Below are 17,063 nucleotides of genomic sequence, written 5' to 3'. Positions count from 1 at the left end.
CAGACTCTTTAGCCTTCAGAGCCAGCAGCCCCCACCCTCAGATGAGGGACTCCTTCTGATCTCTCTATTTGGAGAGGAAAAAAAGTCTCCATATAGACTAAGCGCTCTCCCTTTCTGTTCCTCTAGCTTCTTTTCCTTGTCTCCTTTGGCCTCGCTCTTTCTCTTTACTTTCTCACTTCCTACATGCTCCTGGAAAAGCCATTCAGTGCTGGCTCTGTTCTCCCGAGGGGTGGAGGGATGGTATCCCGCTCCCCTCCCTAGCCACACTGCCCATTTCACCAGCCCATATCCTCAGCCCTGTCATCTTGGAAGGGTGCTCAAGGCCCACAGAGGAAGTGGGTCTACTGGGGGAAGGGGAGGAGGGGCTTCTGCTGTTAGAGGTTGTGCCTTGCTAGTCAGGAGCCAAAATGTCCCCTGACTGTGCCCCCCCACCAGGGATATTCTAACAGCCCAGGGTTCTGCCAAAGAAGCCTTTGACTTACAGGCTTAATGTCAGCACTCATCCTCTGGGACACCTGGTTTGAGCCCTGGACCGCCCACACAGCCAACTTTCCTGTCTATGTGCAGCTCCTCTCCTTCTTGGCCCATGTCTGCCTGGGGTCCAATCCATGAGGGCTTACAAAAGGCCCACACTACTGGCTAGTGGACACCAACTGAATGAAGAAGAGCAGCAGGAATTACCATGTTGAATATGCAGCTGTTGCTCCCCAAGACAAAGATTCTCTCTGCAGGACAGAAACCAAGTTTTCTAGCATTGTCCAAAAAAGAAAACAAAAAGAAAATGTGTCCTTTAAAGGACTAGACTACAGAACAATTGGAAGCCAGCCTCAAACACTAATCCCTTTTCTTACTTGTCTTCCCTGGCCCAGCCATTCCCTTACTCCCACCTGAGTGCTCCCTGGGGGAGCCCCACTCCCCATGCTAAGTGTTGCCCTTAAAGAAACATGACTGCTGACCAAAAGCCAGTCTGGGCCTTGCCCCCAGAGTTGTCTTTCCCCTGCAGTCCTGGATGGCTTGTGGGCTCCACCAAAGAGGACCCTGCTCTGTAGCCAGCCCAGAGCCACCTACCTCTGGCCCCAGGCCATGGGCAGCAAGAGGAATGTGTGCACTTGGCGAGCCTTCTGCCCACCTTGTCCACATCTAATAAGTGCAATCATCTTGAGTCTTTCTATGTTGACTAAAGGGAGGGGTTTTTGTTTTCCGGTCTTGTTTTTTGTTTTTGTTTCTTTCTCCTCTATTAGAACAACCCTATTTATAGCTGCCCAAGAGAGAAGAGTGTATGTTTGGAGTGGAAGAAAAAAGGTTTTGAATCTCATGAGCCTTGAGTGCTGGAGCATCTGATCTGTCCCTGCTCCACCAGCAGAGACACCTAATGTGCAGGACAGTAACTATGGGGACTTGGTGGAGCAGTAAGGAGAGGGACCTGTGTTTGCTAAACCAATCCCACCATCCCTATGCCTCCATGGATTCAGCATGGACCTCAAGACTGTAGAGGCCGATGGAATTGGTTAGTGATCCTCCACCCCGAGTAGGGAAAGCCTCCATCTTTTCCCTGCTCTCATCCATTTTTCCCCTGATGTGCACGAGGAAGAGGACCAGGACAAACCCCCTGGGGACAGGCTGACTCAGGGCCCTGAGGCCAGAGACGAGGCTGTGGGAGCCAAGAATAGGACAGCTATCCAGGCATGGAGTTGTTTGCCTGACCTTGGCCATTCTGCCTACCCCTGTTTGCCATTTCCTCTTGGAGCTGACTTCAAGCCTAGCTTCCTCAACTACTGCTTTTCAAAAGGAAGAAGAATCAAGTCCATGCCCAAGTCCAGATCCTTCACATACTCCACCTTCAGTCAGTGCTGCCTGTAAAATTATTTTCCATTTGCTCCTTCTAGTTCCCCCAAAGCTATGCCCCTATTCAATCAAAAGCTAACAGTTGACTCCTATGGCTCACTTCTAATGACTGTATCAAGCTACTGTTCCTTAAAGAGGCTCAACAGTGAATGAAGGAACCACCTGCCCCACCCCCACTCCCGCCCCAAGTCAGTAGCATTCACCAGCCTTAGGCAGTAGGTAACCAACGTCACAGCTAGATCCACTGACATCCATTAGCCATCCAACACCATGGCCTGGGGGTGGAGTATCTGGCTGCCTTTGTCTCTCTGGGCCAAAGAAGGCTCTGCTTATAGAGATACAAAATGGTTGCTTCCAAGCAGGCAAATGGTCATTTAGTAGAAGGATCCACACTTTGCAGGAAGTGCCATGAAAATTGCTTTAACCAACTTTAACCATCCTCATTCTCCACCAGAAACTAGGATAACTTTCTGATTCCTCTCTCCCTACCATTTTGCATCTCTCTCAAAGCCAGAGTGCTTCCCAATACATGCCTTCAGGGCCTGGCTCCTTGCTCTTCTTTCCTTTCCTGTCACCCCATACACAGAAACACACTTCCTCTAAACATTTATTCCATGGTTTCTGGGGCTTACAAATGATTTCCACAGTATGGAAAGTACAGACCACCAAGCTTCTTAACTAATGTCAAGACAGATCCTGGAGACCAGATGAAGACCTACTAATATCCACCAAATCTGATTTTTAATTTAGGTTGTCCAAGTTGGGAGTTAAGAATCCAGGCAAAGTTGTAGGCCTTCTGTAGGCCCAGGGGCATTAAACTAAGAGTTAGTAGACTGAGGGGTTCACATTCAGAGACTCTCTAGGCCTTTACGGGTCAGAAAAAGAGGTTTTTATCAGTGTAGGGAAGTAGGAAGATGGTATAAATGGGAACCCTTCATGAACAAGCCAAGAGGTATTTGTAGGGTCACAGTATTGACCCTACATAACTGAGGTTTCATTTATCTTAGTACAAAACCTGTCCTGATTTGAGTCTTGGAATGGGAAGCCATTCCTGCAAGGGCTCCAAGCACCAAGTGGTGCATATCAGAAAGGCACTTATGACTTCAGCAATACAGCAATCTCTTTTTACTTTTCTTCCTACATCTTTTTGTATTATTGGGCCAGGCCCATTCCCAAAACCTAGAGGAACAAAGTCAGGAGAAAACTCACCAGAGCCTGGACTTGAACTGCCCTGCCCCAGGCCTACAAATTCCCAGAGGCTGACATCAAGCGTGACTGCTCTGACTCCCTCAGGACTGGATTAGTTTCAGGTGTTGGAAGTTCAAATTCATTGCTGAAAGTTCAGTAGTATAGCCCTGGTCTTTAGCACTAATCAAAGTTTTCATATCTAAGAAGTTCTCTCCATACGCATGTTTGAGGTGACTGGAAATTAGGGGGCTGTATCTCAAAATGTCAGAAAACATGGAGTGGTGAAACTTCTGTATTTGCTGCTTAATCTCAATATAGCAGGCTCAAACTAGAGAAAAGGAGACAAAGTATAACTGACCATAAGCAGAAAATAATGTTAACCTGCTTGGCTTCTTTCTTAAGCATTGTGAGAGAAAAGTAGAAGCAAACAACACAAGGATATCCTTAAATTTTACTTGTCTCAGAGGTAGCATACTCTGTCCTTGGGCCATTATTTGGACTAGGAACCCTCTACAAAAATATGTGATAACAGGGACTATAACCCCCAGTTCTGTTATCAGCTTATCTAGACAACACAGATTATAACCCTTTAGACAAACCGAAAACATTCTTCTGTGTGAGCTGAACTTAAGTTTCAGAAAATAATCATTACCATGTGGGAGGCTTTTTTCTTTAATGCAGAAGAAATCTCAAAATATTTGTATATCTACCTTCCACTGCTGCCGATATAGTGAGCATCTCCTACACAACAATAAATGATGCAGTTCATAGAGTATTTTGCACTTGGGGAAAAAAAAATGTATCTGAACTTGTAAAAAAATGTTTGGATTTTGTATTGTCCTTTTTATAATTATTATTAAAATACTAAATGAAACGCCTCAGCCTGGCATCTTTTCCTGTCTCAATAGTTTACCCTAGAGCTAAAAAAAGCTTTGAAGAAAAAAATGTATCTTCTGGCTTTCAGACAGGACTTACCCCAATTTTTCATTTATCCTTCTTATTCATAATGATTTTAGAATCTGAAAAGGCTTGTCTATTTTAAAAAGCAGTATCGAGAATTATCCTGAGTGCAAGAAATTTGGAGCATCATTCCTCATCATAGTACAGGACCCAAAATCTAACCATAAGACTTCCCTAGCTATCCAGTGGTTACCGCTTCACTTTCAATGCAGGCGGTGCAGGTTCCATCCCTGGTTAGGGAGCTAAGGGCCAAAAACCCAAAATGAAAAACAAAAGCAATATTGTAACAAATTCAAAAAAGACTTTAAAAATGGTCCACATTAAAAACAACAACAAAAATCTAACCATGGTTCACCTTCCTACTAGATGTCCCATTTCTAGCAAAGCACCAACACAGAGTCACCAGGGTTTTCTTTCTATGCAGTACACTCTTGGTCACAAATAATATTCTGAAGTACAGATCATTCAGCCACTACCAACATTAGTACATAGGTCATAGGAAAGTAATCTCTAATCTCTTAAAAATGAACAGTCTCAATTTCTAGGCTCAGAGATGATTGTTGCCATTATAGAATTCCATGACATGAAAGTTTATTGGATTTAATAGTTCTGTGATATAGCCATTTAAGAGGAACAAGGAAAAATCAACCTGATCAAAAACTATGCATCTAAAAAAAACACATCTGTAAAGCACATGGGTGCATTCTATTGCACAGTTACTGAGCTCATCATTGAATATTAGGCTATCATAGCTTGATAATAACAGCCATGCTCAAGATCTGGATTCCTCATGTAAGACTGATTACAACTGACCTTTCCACATGGATCTGCCACCAGGAGAGAGAATCCAGTCTACTTGGTGATTATGAGTATAAATTAATTCAATGGCATTCTATTTCATACATTAACTTCCTGTAAGTTTGACTCACACCTTTGCGTCAACTGACAAAAATCACATTTTTAGAATTGCAAAGCTGAGGACCATATCCAGGTTCATAGTGAATGACTACACCAACTTGGGGTCATCTTCTCTGACTTCTTTCCTGCTGCTGCTGCTGCTAAGTCACTTCAGTCGTGTCCGACTCTGTGCGACCCCATAGACGGCAGCCCACCAGGCTCTCCCGTCCCTGGGATTCTCCAGGCAAGAAGACTGGAGTGGGTTGCCATTTCCTTCTCCGATGCATGAAAGTGAAAAGTGAAAGTGAAGTCACTCAGTCGTGTCCGACTCCTAGTGACCAGCCTCCTCCGTCCATGGGATTTTCCAGGCAAGAGTACTGGAGTGGGGTGCCATTGCCTTCTCCGGACTTCCTTCCTAACCCTCTTCTATTCCAAACACACCAAGCCTACACCTCCTCGCTAGGACACTTGCAATTATGTCCTAGAATAATGTATAGTCAGGACCAGTGAAGTATGGGTCTGTCTATATCAAGCAATCTTTAAAGTGAGGCACATGAAGACTTTCCAAGGAAATCTTCCTAAAGTATGTGAAGACTTTCCAAGGGATACCTTGGCAAGGAAATCAATCTGAGGAGAGTTTTAAGCAAAAACACTCCAGTTTCTCAACTTCTGTAAGAGATCTTCCCTAAAACTAATCTGTTTGAGATCCAGCCAGCATATATACATATTCACGTTATCTCCATTCCAACTCCTCTTTCACCATAGTCCTTGTCTTACTTTACAAAAGAAAGGTGTTTCCCTCACCTACACTGAATCTTGACGCAGGGCCCAGAGTGTAAAAACCTGGGGAGTAGAAGGAAGGAGTTGTTTTTTCCCTTCATAACAAAATATTCCCAGTACAATCAGTACTCTTATTTCATCTTAGAAAATGTTTCCTATTTTCTACCACCAGCTAACAAAAAAATGAAATTGTTAGCTGCTCACACCATTATTTCCTACCAAAACCCTTTTTTTATTAAATACCTAAGTTTGATCATGAAGTATAACAAAATTATTGGAGTTCTTTCTTTCTTCTGTTACATGATTCTTTAACTGTTCCCAAAAGCCAAACATGAGAGTTCAACACAAGTAGATACCTGTATTTGCCAAGGAACTAACTAACACACCTTCTATGCTACTTTTAATTTAATAAATTAATTAATAGATTTAGCTATACATTTTATGGCATTATTACAAATTATACAATGAGAAAAAGTACCATCTTGGTTTTACAGTTTTTATATTAATATTAGATCTATATAATCTTAATCATGACTAACTTTTAATAACCTATTTTATAAGCTACAGTTAATAATTTATTTCTTGGTGATTTTATAATATCCTTTTAAATGAGTATTAAGTAATTATTTAAATTGAAGAATAAAGTCAGATCTTTTCCTAACAGAAAGTAAATCTGATTTGAAATGAAGACTGGCTTTGCTGACTCTACAAATGATAGGTATTTTCCATATGGATATGAATCTGCACTTCAATATTTTAATAAAATGATACTGAAAGCATGTAATAATAAAAGAATTTTACCGGTGAATTCTTCTCTCACCACACTGTGTCAGCCTGGATTTTTATTCCTCTTTCTCAGCTCTATAGTTCTTCTGGAAAAGATCAGTTTTCATTCCAATCCCAAAGAAAGGCAACGCCAAAGAATGCTCAAGCTACCAGGCAATTGCACTCATCTCACACACTAGCAAAGTAATGCTCAAAATTCTCCAAGCCAGGCTTCAACAATATGTGAACTGTGAACTTCCAGATGTTCAAGCTACTTTTAGAAAGAGGAACCAGAGATCAAATTGCCAACATCCGCTGGATCATCAAAAAAGCACAAGAGTTCCAGAAAAACATATATTTCTGCTTTATTGACTATGCCAAAGCCTTTGACTGTGTGGATCACAATAAACCGTGGAAAATTCTTCAAGAGATGGGAATACCAGACCACCTGACCTGCCTCTCCAGAAACTTGTATGCAGGTCAGGAAGCAACAGTTAGAACTGGACATGGAACAACAGACTGGTTCCAAATAGGAAAAAGGAGTATGTCAAGGCTGTATATTGTCACCCTGCTTATTTAACTTCTATGCAGAGTACATCATGAGAAATGCTGGTCTGGAGGAAGCACAAGCTGGAATCAAGATTGCTGGGAGAAATATCAATAACCTCAGATATGCAGATGACACCACCCTTATGGCAGAAAGTGAAGAAGAAATAAAGAGCCTCTTGATGAAAGTGAAAGAGGAGAGCGAAAAAGTTGGCTTAAAGTTCAACACTCAGAAAACTAAGATCATGGCATCCAGTCCCATCACTTCATGGGAAATAGATGGGGAAAGAGTAGAAACAGTGGCTGACTTTATTTTTCTGGGCTCCAAAATCACTGCAGATGGTGACTGCAGCCATGAAATTAAAAGACGCTTACTCCTTGGAAGAAAAGTTATGACCAACCTAGATAGCATATTAAAAAGCAGAGACATTACTTTGCCAACAAAGGTCCATCTAGTCAAGGCTATGGTTTTTCCAGTGGTCATGTATGGATGTGAGAGTTGGACTGTGAAGAAAGCTGAGCGCCAAAGAATCGATGCCTTTGAACTGTGGTGTTGGAGAAGACTCTTGAGAGTCCCTTGAACTGCAAGGAGATCCAACCAGTCTATCCTAAAGGAGATCAGTCCTGGGTGTTCATTGGAAGGACTGAAGCTGAAGCTGAAACTCCAATAATTTGGCTGCCTGATGCGAAGAGCTGACTCTTTTGAAAAGACTCTAATGCTGGAAAAGATTAAAGGCAAGAGGAGAAGGGTATGACAGAGGATGAGATGGTTGGATGGCATCACCGACTCAACGGACATAAGTTTGAGTAAACTCCGGGAGTTGGTGATGGACAGGGAGGCCAGGCGTGCTGCAGTCCATGGGGTTGCAAAGAGTCGGACACAACTGAGCGACTGAACTGAACTGACAGTTCTTCTAGGTTACTTGGTGGCAGTTTGAGCCTAAAGCATCGCCTTCCTCTGGAACTCAAAGACCTAGGAGGAGCTTCAAACTGTGACTAGACTCCCAATAGATTCACCTGAGGATAACCCAACCTGGACCCTGGAGTATCTTAAAATGTTGATGGATGAAGCTTCCTAAGCAATGCCAGTTGCCTCTTAAGTCTCTGAAATGTTAACAAAGAACCTCAGTAACTTGACTCTCAATCCTAGTATCAAACTACCATATCTACCAGAAAATCCACCTCAGCTTATTGGGAAGTTTCCTGGTGAGAAAAAAACCCAATAAGAGGAAAGGCATGAGGACACTGTTGAGTGAGCAGAGATACAGGATCCAAAGGTTGACTGAATCTCTTAGACTTTCCTACGGCAAAGGAGTTCCTCAGTCTTACTCCCAAAGAGAGCTACAGCAGGAGGAGGACACTGAGACTGGATCAAGAGTGCGAAGATTTCAATGTACCTGTAGTTACTGCAGGTTTAACAGAGATTCTTCCGAGGATAATTATGAGAATTATCACAGCACAACATACAATAATTATGCCATGGAGTTGAATGGGTCATAAACCTTATTCCTGTATTATTTTTTCTTGCTGGTAATTTTAGGATTATTATGAAGCAGCTTGGGAAAGACTGTGCACCAGTATTTTGATAACCTATAAGCTGGTCTTTTGTTCTTGCATTTTTTTTTTTTCTACCTTAATCTGGTTAACTTCTGAAGAATCTATGTAGCTTGTATTTGAAATGATTTGAATATACTTTAGTTTCACTTTGATTTGACAAAAAGAAATACTAATTAGTCTCGATAACTCCAGAAAGAATGAAGGGATGGAGCCAAAGCAAAAACAACACCCAGTTGTGGATGGGACTAGTGATAGAAGCAAGGTTCGATGCTATAAACAGCAATATTGCACAGGAACCTGGAATGCTAAGTCCATGAATCAAGGCAAATTGGAAGTGGTCAAACAGGAGGTGATAACAGTGAACAATGACATCTCGGAATCAGCGAACTAAAATGGACTGGAATGGGTGAATTTAACTCAGATGGCCTTAGAAAAAATGGAGTAGCCATCATGGTCAACAAGAGTCCGAAATACAGTACCTGGATGCACTCTCAAAAACGACAGAATGATCTCTGTTCGTTTCCAAGGCAAACCATTCAATATCACCGTAATCCAAGTTTATGCCCCAACCAGTAAGGCTGAAGAAGCTGAAGTTGAACAGTTCTATGAAGACCTACAAGACCTTCTAGAACTAACACCCCAAAAAAGATGTCCTTTTCATTATAGGGGACTGGAATGCAAAAGTAGGAAGTCAAGAAACACCTGGAGTAACAGGCAAATTTGGCCTTGGAGTACAGAAGGAAGCAGGGCAAAGGCTAATAGAGTTCTGCCAAGAGAATGCACTGGTCATAGCAAACCCTCTTCCAACAACAAAAGAGAAGATCCTACACATGGACACTGAAATCAGATTGATTATATTCTTTGCAGCCAAAGATGTAGAAGCTCTATACAGTCAGCAGAAACTGTATAGCTAATGTGGCTCAGATCATGAACTCTATATTGTCAAATTCAGACTGAAATTGAAGAAAATGGAGAAAACCACTAGACCATTCAGGTATGACCTAAATCAAATCCCTTATGACTATACAGTGGAAGTGAGAAATAGATTCAAGGGACTAGATCTGACAGACAGATTGCCTGATGAACTATGGACAGAGGTTCATGACATTATACAGGAGACAGGAATCAAGACCATCCTCAAGAAAAAGAAACACAAAAATGCAAAATGGCTGTCTGAGGAGGCCTTACAAATAGTTGTGAAAAGAAGGGAAGTGAAAAGCAGAGGAGGAAAGGAAAGATATACCCATTTGAATGCAGAGTTCCAAAGAATAGCAAGGAGAGATAAGAAAGCCTGCCTCAGTGATCAATGCAAAGAAATAGAGGAAAACAATAGAATGAGAAAGACTAGAGATCTCTTCAAGAAAATTAGAGATACCAAGGGAACTTTTCATGCAAAGATGAGCTCAATAAAGGACAGAAATGGTATGGACCTAACAGAAGCAGAAGATATTAAGAAGAGGTGGCAAGAATACACAGAACTGTACAAAAAAGATCTTCACAACCCAAATAATCACGATGGTGTGATCACTCATCTAGAGCCAGACATCCTGGAATATGAAGTCAAGTGGGCCTTAGGAAGCATCACTATGAACAAAGCTAGTGGAGGTGATGGAATTCCAGTTGAGCTATTTCAAATCCTGAAAGATGACACTGTGCAAGTGCTGCACTCAATATGCCAGCAAATTTGGAAAACTCAGCAGTGGCCACAGGACTGGAAAAAGTCAGTTTTCATTCCAATCCCAAAGAAAGGCAACGCCAAAGAATGAATGCTCAAACTACCACACAATTGCACTCATCTCACATGCTAGTAAAGTAATGCTCAAAATTCTCCAAGCCAGGCTTCAGCAATACGTGAACCGTGAACTTCTACTTGTTCAAGCTGGTTTTAGAAAAGGCAGAGGAACCAGAGATCAAATTACCAACATCTGCTGGATCATCGAAAAAGCACAAGAGTTCCAGAAAAACATCTATTTCTGCTTTATTGACTACGCCAAAGCCTTTGACTGTGTGGATCACAATAAACTGTGGAAAATTCTGAAAGAGATGGGAATACCAGACCACCTGACCTGCCTCTCGAGAAACCTGTATGCAGGTCAGGAAGCAACAGTTAAACTGGATGTGGAACAACAGACTGGTTCCAGATAGGAAAAGGGAGTACGTCAAGCCTGATGCGAAGAGCTGACTCTTTTGAAAAGACCCTGATGCTGCGAAAGATTGAGGGCAGGAGGAGAAGGCGACGACAGAGGATAAGATGGCTGGATGGCATCACCGACTCAACGGACATGAGTTTGAGTGAACTCCGGGAGTTGGTGATGGACAGGGAGGCCTGACGTGCTGTGGTTCATGAGGTCACAAAGAGTTGGACACAACTCAGCGACTGAACTGAACTGATTAAGTCTCAGGTAATGTCTGTTTCATAAGCCTGTAGTTCTGTAAGATGAAACTCAGTATCAAGAATTTGAAACAAATTAACTTGTGGAAGGAATGTAAAAAAAATATTGGTTGGCTTGGCCAGAGCATTGTTAGCATGCTGAAATGTAATAAAAATTTTTGATGTGCTGTTTCAATTTTCAGTAGTGAATAAATGTGTTTATAGAGGATCTTAATAAAACTTGAGACTTATTTGAACACCCTTTAAAAAAAGGAATTTTATCCAAAAAATTGTATTGGCAAAGAAATATGAAAATCAGTCTGATTAACTAGCTGCCCCTGAGTGAAAAGATGACATAATTATTTTGATAAGACTGAAATCGATACTCAAACGACTAACAAATCCTTTTGCAAGATCTGTGGTTTCCAATTCTTTTAATTAAATAAAATTTTTAACAAAATTAAAGGAGGAGTCTATTTGGTAATGTGACACTTATGAGGAATTGTTGTGATTGTTGGCATGTAATTCAGAAATAGTTCAAAGGCTTTAGGGATATCATTTTAACAGTCTCTTCCTTTCCCAATGTGAACATTTCTCAACATTTAAGTCTATAAAAATAAAAAACAGGTAGAGAATTGTTGGGCTTCCCTAGTAGCACAGCACTAAGGAATCCACTTGCCAATGCAGGGGACACAAGAGATATGAGTTCAATCCCTGGGTCAGGATAATTCCCTGGAGTAGAAAATGCCAACCTACTACAGTATTCTCACCTGGAAAATTCCATGGGCAGAGGAGCCTAGCGAGCTATAGTCCATTGGTTCTCAAAGAGTCATTAGACATGACTGAGCACACACAGAGAACTGTTATTGCACCTTATATCCTTCCACCATTAGGTAATATTAGTCCAGGAACTCCTAAACTAATTGAGGAAAAACACCATATTTTTCATTAAGAGATACATTTTTAATAAAAATTGCACTTTTTTCAGTTTCACAAGTTATAAAAATATGTAATATATTTATATTGCTTAATAAATTGTGTACTAACAATCTGATTCACAAGAAACTACAACAAAGCCTATGGTCATAAGCAACAAACTTAAATATATACTCAATTTTGTTGCAAAGAAGGTAACAGTGATCAATAGGACTTTAAAGCATACAAATATACTAATTAGGATAAATTTCTAGGGGAAGTGAATTAGGAGTTCAATAAGAAGAGGAACCATATAAAATTTAAATAAATTGTAAATAAAGGGAACCATCTAAAATTTGTTAAAGAAGAACTTGTTCATATATCATTAAATGGATGCTGGTGGGCATCAAATATTTAGGGTATTTGCAGTCCACTAGATACATTTAAGTGGAGAAGGCAATGGCACCCCACTCCAGTACTCTTGCCTGGAAAATCCCATGGACGGAGAAGCCTGGTAGGCTGCAGTCCATAGGGTCTCGAAGAGTCAGACACGACTAAGCAACTTCACTTTCACTTTCCACTTTCATGCATTGGAGAAGGAAATGGCAACTCACTCCAGTGTTCTTGCCTGGAGAATCCCAGGGATGGGGGAGCCTGGTGGGCTGCCGTCTATGGGGTCACACAGAGTCGGACACGACTGAAGCGACTTAGCAGCAGCAAATACATTTAAGAATGATATAATGGTTTTAGTTTAAAACATCAAAATTTGCAGTAAGTCAGAAATTACATCCTCTACAAGTATTTATATGATGGAAAATTTAGGTGTCAACTTAGGAATGAACAAGGAGATACATAGTTCTTTACAATTCTTTTACAGAGTCCATTTTTAAAAATGTCTGAAGACCACCAGCCTATACTGTATATTGTGGAGATGGGGTTCAAAGGTAGAACAGAACCTGCTAGAAATGATCTTCGATCCTGCATTCCAAATTATATTCCTCCCCAGTTCTCCTGAGTACCTGAAATTACCCATCATCAGAATCCTAATACTTCAAATTCAGACACTGGTTTCCCACAGTTTTTGTTGTGTAAGAGAGGTGATTACCAAACAGATTAGGATCTGCAAGGAATATGAGAAAGGATAGATGTATTTTTTAATATAGAAAAAGGTGGTGGGGGTACAAATTAGGACACCTGAGTATTAGTTTCTTCTCTATGCCTATCCAGAAGTTTATGCTACAGGACAAGCTACTATATTCTCTATCTAGGTAAAGTTAATAAAAGTTAATAAAATAACTTGTTAAACTTCCACCAAAAAGGAACAGGGAGGGGGCACCTTAAAGGTCAGGCTGCTTATTTCTGTACCAGGAGGTATAGAAAGGATTGGGACTTCCCAGGTGGTGCTAGTGTAAAGAATCTGCATGCCAGTGCAGGAGATAAGAGACAGGTGTTCGATCCCTGGAAGGGAAGTTCCCCTGGAGGAGGGCACAGCCACCAAATCCAGTACTCTTGCCTGGAGAATCCCATGGTCAGAGGGGCTGGCTCCTCTGACCCCCATAGGGTCGCAGAGAGTCCGATACGAGTGAAGCAACTTAACACACAGCACATAGAAAGGATTAATTATTAACCACAAGAATAGGCCATCAATTGTCACTCACGCCCCCCTAAGCCGAGAACTTGAGGAGAACTATAGCCCCAGTTCCACCTCTGGAACTGTGGTGCCCAAACTAGGAAGATGCGGAACAGAGAATGTCTAAAACTGAAAGGGAGGCTTTGTGGAAAGCAATCACCCATGCCTCCTATGGCATCTTTAGCTACCACAGACCCCAAACACAGTACTTTGTAAACGTTTCTAGTTTATTGGAATACTCCCTTCAAAAAAATTTTTATAAGTTAAATTTTTTTGGGTGGGGAGGGGAGAGAGGAGACAAAAGAAAGGAGTTAAAGTCTAAAAGGACAGAGGGTAAAGCTTCTCACCTCATTCGTCCAGTCACCCAATTCCTCTTCTAAGAGGCAACCTTTACCAGTTCCTCATCTAACTTCTCTCTTTTATTTATTTTTACCAAAGCTCACTCTCTTTTACTTTGTTTGAAAATCCTCCAATCATAGTCCCTCCTGGTGACAGGGGGAATCCATAAAAGACCCTGGCTTTGTTCACCCCGAAACGAACCTACGAGGATCAGTAGTAGCTGGTTTTGAGGCTGGGGTGGGACTGACGGGGGAATGAGAGTGAGAAAACCCGAGAGGACCGTCAGGGCGCACTCCCTAAACAGGCGAGTCCCTCACGGCTCCTCGACGTCGTCCTTTTCAGTAAGGTGCTAGTAATACCTGCAGTTGCTTCCTTCAGGGGGTGGGTCGAAGATCGCAGGCAGTGCGTGCTGACTGCGCACAGCAAAGCGCCTCAGGACCCTAAAGGCGCAGGAGGCCGCCTGGCGGCTCTGAGCCCTGAGGAGAGGCAGGGCTTCCCTCACAATCTGCCCCTCCGGCCCTCCCCGGCACCAGGAGCGCACCTTCTCGCCCGCAGGCGGCCGACGTGACGGCGCAGAGCCCGCGGGGCCTCGGACTCCTCCCCGCGCCCGCCTGAGGCCTCAGGTGACCGAGTCCCCTCTTCAAAGGAACAGGTGGCGGCTCCTTATTGCTATAGAGACGACCCGGCTCGCGAGCCGCGCCCAGGCCCTGACCGGGGCGTCGTGACGTCATCACGCCCTCCCCGGGCGCCCAGCCTGGCGGGCGGCGCGTCACCCGGGTCGGGGGGCGGGGCGGGGCTCTGAGGGGCACCGTTCGAGACCCCGGCCGCCCGGGCTCCGGCGGCCCGGGAACCGGGATAAGCGAGACGGCGGCCGCCGCGACTCGGGGTGCGGGGTGGAGCCTGCCCTGTATTTTCTATACGGGTTCCCGGGCTCGGTGGAGGCCCGCCGAGAGGAGAGGAAAAGTGCGGCGGCCCTGGAACCTGGATATCGCGCGAGGCAAGCGGCTCGCGGGCGGGCGGGCTATGGCGCAGGCGGGTTGCGGGGCCGGCGCTGGTGGCGGGGCCCGGTGCATGGCGGTCTGTCGGCGGAGTCGCCCTCGGGGGCTGTCAGGTTGGTGGCTGCGGGAAGAGTGGGTCCACCGTGCCCAGGTGGGAGGCCGGGTGGGCGCAGGGTCCCGGGAAGGTCCCGAGCCTGGCGTGCCCACCCTCCTCTGGCCCTGTAGCTCGGTGGCCGGACTGCTGGTCGGCGGCCTGGCCCTCCCGCACCTCGGGCCCCGGCCCCCATCCCTGCCCCCCAATTCCGCCCTGCGACTCCTGCCCTGTAACTCCCACACCCCACCGTGTGACTGCGCCCGCCCCCATCTCTGACCCCCCACCCAGTGACCCTAAGACCTCACCAGCTAATCCTCACTTCTTACTCATTGACTCTGGTCAATCCAGGAACTTCCCCCGCACTGCCCGGGGGCCCACCAACACAGTGACTCCCCCAGCTCTGAACCAGTGACTGACGACCAGACATCCTCACATCCCCTCAAACCTTACTAACTCCACTAGTCTGGTAACCCGTCCTGTTCTACCCTGTATTCCCCCACACACACAAACTTGGTGACTCCCCTCAAACCTTTTCTGGTAACTCCTAAACTCAGCCGTCTAAAATAGCTTCTCACCCAGTCATCTTCTAGGTAACCCTCAATATCTGATAATCCATTCTTTTCCCTGTAACTTCATGACCTCATTCCATGTTCCCCCTCCATCCCGAAGTCACCTCCGCTGACGTCCCTGTCTGCACTTCAGCCCCCCAGTGTCAACCAGCACATGACTTAACAAGTGCCTTAGCACAGAGCTGGTGCCCAGGAAACTATAGAGATGAATATGAAGCAGATGTAGTTGGAGGCATCAGAGAATCTGGATTGAGTATGTGGTCCCAGATTCAAGTCTTAGCTCTGCCACTAGAAGTCCTTTCCTCTCTCTGGACCTGAGTTTCTCATCTCTATTATGGTAAGGTTGGGTTAAATGACCTCAGTTTCCTTCCAGCTGTGAAGTTCTAGAATTCTCAATCAAGATAATATTTGTTTGCAATCATTTTTGTATTCCTAGCTAGAAGTTTACTGTTGTAACCTTACCCCAGGATCCACTCACTTCTTAACCTTATTCCTTCACTCCTGTGACTCCCTACACAATAGGCTGTACCCATTTCCCTTGATCAAGCCTCATCAGTTAACATGTTTGCAAAGCAGGATAAGAGTATTTCAGCTTGGGGTATTGATGTGATTAGAGACCTCCTCTGGTTTGACTCTGGCCCTTAAGCTATGGTGCCTTGGGCATATCTTTTAGCTTCAGTTGTCACCTCTCCTCCTGGAGGATAGCAGTAGTGCTTGAGGTATTCAAGCACTTGGCACCAAGCCTAGCCTAAGGGAGCCCTTAAGTATATGCTGAGAAGCTCTTATGGGTCTTAACTCCACCCTGGGTGCTAGGGAGTCAGCAGATAGTGAATGCAGGCCGCACACTTTGCATTATCTTTGTGCCCCTGAGCTCTTGGGGTCCCTGTCCTCGTAGATCTCCTATGGCCTCCTCACTTCTTTGGCTCTTGACTCTGGTGTCTCCTTAATGAAGATTAGCACTTGGTGCTGAGCACCTACTGTGTACCACGCTTTGTATGTGTAAATTAAGTTTTCCCTTCACAAACCCAAGAGGTGATTCTTCCTTTGTCTACCACTATCTCCCATACTTTGTTTCTTTTGGTTTAGTTTTAAACAAATGATGAACCTGGAACTCACACAGATGAGTAGCAGAGCTGGCTATCTGAACCTACGATCTTCAAAACTCTTTTGATCCGTAGCTCCTAAACCTACCTGGGTTTCCAGGTTACCCTCAGCCCCTTGTTCCTTATTTTCTAATAATTCCTAAGCCCAACATCAACACTTGCCATGACCTCCAAGGTTTCTATTAATGTTAACCTTCGCCACATGGCTTGGTGTCTTCCTCAACCCATTATTCATAACTTCTGACCCCAAGTGTCCTGAGACCCCTGCACCTTAGTACCTCCCTTTATCCTTTGTCCAAATATCCTCTCACCCTATGAGTCCTTGGAGCTCCCGCTTATCCTAAGGCGTCTCCCATCTCACTGGCACTTTACCCCAAATCCTCTCATCCTAAGTCTGCTTACCCCCAGGTATTCATATAAATAAGAGATTTCCAATCTGTTATGAGTGTCCAGCTGCCTCCCTTCTGCCATCCATAGCTACATCCTATTACCCAAAACCTTTATCT

The 17,063-nt window shown here is 44.0% G+C and overlaps 1 protein-coding gene and 1 pseudogene across 2 annotated transcripts in view; both read left to right on the top strand.

Annotated features, from left to right (window-relative positions):
• The first annotated feature begins 1,473 nt into the window (after nt 1-1,473).
• On the top strand, nt 1,474-8,481 carry LOC128055629 (developmental pluripotency-associated protein 3-like; annotated as a pseudogene).
• Nucleotides 8,482-14,570: 6,089 nt separating this feature from the next.
• ZNF76 (zinc finger protein 76) overlaps nt 14,571-17,063 on the top strand; it is a 28,767-nt gene continuing 26,274 nt past the window's right edge. The window contains exon 1 of one of the 2 annotated variants that reach the window (XM_052649443.1): nt 14,571-14,790. The gene's annotated coding sequence lies outside the window, so the exon portion shown is untranslated. The remainder of the gene's footprint in view (nt 14,791-17,063) is intronic. The other variant, XM_052649442.1, reaches the window with a different exon arrangement.

Source organism: Budorcas taxicolor, chromosome 11 (genome assembly GCF_023091745.1).
Source record: "Budorcas taxicolor isolate Tak-1 chromosome 11, Takin1.1, whole genome shotgun sequence".
NCBI classification, from domain to species: Eukaryota; Metazoa; Chordata; class Mammalia; order Artiodactyla; family Bovidae; genus Budorcas; species Budorcas taxicolor.
This window is presented reverse-complemented; position numbering and strand designations above follow the sequence as displayed.